The following is a 5061-nucleotide window of genomic DNA, read 5'->3' on the forward strand; positions in this document are numbered from 1 at the left end:
GTGGATTTGCGGATGAAGGTTTGATTGAATCTCTCAATCTGATGGATGATGGAATCGATGTGATTGACTCTCTCAGTCTGTGTACTGAGCTTGTCTGATTTTCACAAACAAATTAGACTCACGAAATCAATAAGACAACAAAGAATCTCTCTTTGATTCCTAAAGACAACAAAGAACAACTTTGATAAAACTGAATAAAACTTCTATTAACTTGGTGATTAAGGGTGCTTCTTTACAAGGACGACAATGAGCTTATATAATGCTCAGAAACAAAGACTTTAACGTTCTAAAAAGATAAGAAAGGAAACAAATCAAAGACAAAGAAATAAATTGAAAAACTAGCTGTTGGAGCCTTTTGTGAGATTTTGGCTCCAAGTGAAGAAACTTGATTTGCTTGAATCTGGATGGTTTAAGGGGATAAGAGAGCTTTCTTGGGACCTTCTTGAATGCTTGATAGATGCTGATCTCGTCCTTGCCTTGGGAGAAAAAGAGCTGTTGGAGTTTGAATGCAAGAGACTCCAAATAAGGCACTTTGGTGATAATGGGGATATTCTTATTCCTATGTGGGCTGGTGCATGGGATGAAGTTGTAGAACTCTTCTGGCTCGTGTATAATGTCTCCTGGATGTCTTGGTTTAGTCTCGACGTCGTCTGGTTCTCCTAGTTGGATTGTAATTAATTGGAATGGATCAAACCGAAAGATTGTCCAATCTTTCCATAAATTGCTCCGGTTTGATTTAAGTGATTCTCCATTGAACCGACTGATCTCCTGGGTTCTGGTGCAGCTAAGGACTTCTTGAATACCTCCTGATTGGTTGAAATGATCTCCTGATCGCCAATGTCTGGTTTGAAGACGATTGAACCGGTTAGCTTCCAATTGAGGCGAGTGTAGCACTGGTTTTACCGGTTCTGGAAAATTGAACATATCTTCTGATTTCCGTGTCCATTTCTCCTGATCTTGGGCTTTAGGAAAGCTGAAAGAATGCTCTTGAATTTGATGACGTCCTTTGCTTCAGGCCTCTCCTTCTTCGGGCTTGAATCTTCTTCTAACTTCGGGTACTCGCAGATGGACTGGCTGGAAAACCTCTTTATTGAAAAATTCATAACTTCTTGCTCCGTGCGTATTTTGGACTGATTCCAAATGGGCTGGACTCCTTCTCGAGTGTAGAGTCCATTAAAATTTGTCTCGTGACTTAAACCCTCCTGGTTTGTAAGATACGGCATTTTTAGTGCACATGTGTTCTGCTTGGCGCCTTGGCTGGTTGAGTAGGGCTTTGGGTTGACCTCCGGTTCAATTGATGATCTGATGACCACATCACTTACCAACCCAAGGTTAATAACTAACATTCCTTATGATCAATAATCATAAGTGGCAAAAATTTCACAATACACAAGCATATGATCCGATAACCTAACACAAAGATCTATCATTCCATAACTAATCGATCAATTTCTCCTTAAACCCAAATCTGGCCGATTTCAAATGTGATCCAAAAACTAAATAAAATTCATGTAAATTCATGATAATTCCCAACTAAGAGAATGCCATAATCAGAATTTGCAGAACCGGCCTCGATCCTAGAGATCTCGGCCAAGATCAGCCAAACCGGCCCAAAGTGGACATCATCAAATCAATTCCTAAAAACTGATTAAAATTCATGAAAACTCATGATAATTCATAACTAAGAGATTCCCATAATCAGATTCCAAAGAACCGATCCAGAACATATAGATCTAGATCACGAACAGCCCGGCTAAGGCCGTGGACATCATTCCTGAACCGGCCAAGGCCATGGCTCAGTGCCATCAAGTCTGATCCAACAGACTACACCATATAAACCTAGTTTACCTCACTATATATAGTCTTCAAGGGGCGTGACATACTTGGCCTTGATCACACCATAAGAGACATAAATACAAACTGGAAAATAATCATAAAACCGGTTACCTTATACATGATCTGATTCGATCATGTGCCTTTGCATATTATGTCAGGCCATGCTCCTCCAGTGCACGCCTATATCAATACCTATCATATACTTCCAGTATTGATAAGGTCTATTCATGGGTCGCACCAATCACCCCTTCCATGGAACTCCCATGAAAACACTTTCTACACTGCATCCACTTTCAAGGCTGTCTTAGCCTCTAGAAGTGGAGTCCGGCTTTCTATCCTCTCTACTAACCATTTGTGTGTGTCCCCAGGATGTAGAAGAAGCCTAGGACGTGATCATCCATGATCAAACACCATCACAGGGTCGTGCATCACTTCCCCCTTCAGTGCCCATGAAACTGCCTTTCTACACACATCTGCCTTCGAGGCTGTCTCAACCATTGGAAGTGGGATCCGGCCACCTATCTTCTCTCCAGGCTATTTGCATGTGATGTAGGGATGTAGAGGAAGCCACGGGCGTGGCAAAAAATAATCAAAACTCACCAGAGGGTCGTTCTCAACTCCCCTCTGGATTGCCCTCCAAAACTGCCTGTTTGTTGCCTTTGAATGCCTCTTGGTATTGGATTGTTGAATCCGACCATCCCTCATCAGGATGTAGGAGGAAGCCCTGGCATGCCTGAAAAGGGCAGATACCTTTCTAAAGGTTGCACCCTTTCGGTATCATTTCTGGCCATTGATTTAATCAATGGTCCAGATCACACCCTTTCACCTCGGGAAGTTACCAGACGTCCTGGAACTGTCAAACCACTCCTGGACATGTCCAAAACAAGCCCACATGGATTGCCCAAGCTCCTGGCTCAATCCCAAGAGCCAACCAGCCCATCAGCACACACGGGTCGCCCACATAGCCCGGCCACTGTCCAGACCCGGCCCAACTGCCCATGACTTGAACACTCAGTCCAGCTGAGTTAAGCTGATCCCCAGCTGATCCAGCCGACTGAGCTAGACCATCCAGCTCAGGGAGCTGACCTACACTTCAGTGAGCTACATCGAGCTGCACTACACTTCACCTAGCTGGTCGAGCTTGCCTACTGCATTGCCCAGCTGATATACACTGTTTCCAGCTTGCTTCCTTTATCTTCTTCAATCCTTCTAAGTCCCTTGGTCTATTTCCAGACCTAGACTTAGTTCTCTCATGATCCATTCTGATCATTCACTTCATTACTGCTTGTTCACAATCAATTCCGATGATCTGAACCAATGCAGTCATGTTTCTGTTGAAACGTCTATGTGCCATGTCAAGTTCCAGGAACGGGGACAGGACACACACGGACAGCCACGAACGTCCTGTGTGTGCTGACGGACAGCCACGGACGTCCTGTATGTTCTGGCGGACACCCACGGACGTCCTGTGTGTACTGAACAGACAGCCTATGTGGGCCAAAATCACCCAAACAGTCCATGGGAAGGGCCAGAGTGCTGAGTCCAAGGACCAGCATGCTGAGTCCAGGGACCAGCACGCTGAGTCCAAGGACCAGCGTGCTAATATGTGTACTGATGGACAGCCATGGACGTCCTGTGTGTACTGACGGACACACACGGACACACACAGACAGCCACGGACGTCCTGTGTGTGCTGACGGACAGCCACAGACAGCCACGGACGTCCTGTGTGTGCTGCCGGACACCTACGGACGTCCTCTGTGTACTGAACAGACAGCCCACGTGGGCCAAAATCACCCGAACAGTCCACGGGAAGGGTCAGCGTGCTGAGTCCAAGGACGAACGTGCTGATATGTGTACTGTGGACAGCCACGGACGTCCTGTGTGTGCTGATGGACACACACAGACACACACGGACAGCCATGGACGTCCTTTGTGTGCTGACGGACAGCCACAGACGTTCTGTGTGTGCTAGCGGACACCCACGGACGTCCTGTGTGTACTGAACAGACAGCCCACGTGAGCCAAAATCACATGAACAGTCCGCGGGAAGGGCCAGCGTGCTGAGTCCAAGGACTAGGGTGCTGATATGTGTACTGATGGACAGCCACAGACGTCCTGTGTGTGCTGACGGACACACACGGACAGCCACGGACGTCCTGTATGTGCTCACGGACATACACGGACGTTCTGTGTGTGCTGACGGACACCCATGGACGTCCTGTGTGTGCTGACGGACACACACGGACACACACAGACACACACAGACAGCCACAGACGTCCTGTATGTGCCCACGGACAGCCACAGACGTCCTGTGTGTGCTAGCGGACACCCACGGACGTCCTGTGTGTACTGAACAGACATCCCACGTGGGCCAAAATCACACGAACAGTCCGCGGGAAGGGCCAGCGTGCTGAGTCCTAGGACCAGCGTGCTGATATGTGTACTGATGGACAGCCACGGACGTCCTGTGTGTGCTGACGGACACACACGGACAGCCACGGACGTCCTGTGTGTGCTAACGGACAGCCGCAGTCAGCCACAGACGTCCTGTGTGTGCTGGCGGACACCCATAGACATCCTGTGTGTACTGAACAGACATCCCACGTGGGCCAAAATCACCCAAAGAGTCCACGGGAAGGGTCAGCGTGCTGAGTCCAAGGACCAACGTGCTGATATGTGTACTGATGGACAGCCACAGACATCCTGTGTGTGCTGACGGACACACACGGACACACACTGACAGCCACAGACCTCCTGTGTGTGCTGGCGGACACCCACGGACATCCTCTGTGTACTGAACAGACAGCCCACGTGGGCCAAAATCACCCGAACAGTCCACGGGAAGGGTCAGCATGCTGAGTCCAAGGACGAACGTGCTGATATGTGTACTGATGGACAGCCACGGACGTCCTGCGTGTGCTGACGGAGACACACGGACAGCCACGGACGTCTTGTGTGTGCTGACGGACATACACGGACGTTCTGTGTGTGCTGACGGACACCCATGGACGTCCTGTGTGTGCTGACGGACACACATAGACACACACAGACACACATGGACGTCCTGTGTGTGCTGACGGACACACACGGACAGCCACAGACGTCCTGTGTGTGCTGACGGAAACCCACGGACGTCCTGTGTGTGCTGACGGACACACACGGACAGCCACGGACGTCCTGTGTGTGCTGACGGACAGCCACAGACAGCCACGGACGTCCTG

Source organism: Brassica rapa, unplaced genomic scaffold, assembly GCF_000309985.2.
Source record: "Brassica rapa cultivar Chiifu-401-42 unplaced genomic scaffold, CAAS_Brap_v3.01 Scaffold0850, whole genome shotgun sequence".
Taxonomy (NCBI): domain Eukaryota; kingdom Viridiplantae; phylum Streptophyta; class Magnoliopsida; order Brassicales; family Brassicaceae; genus Brassica; species Brassica rapa.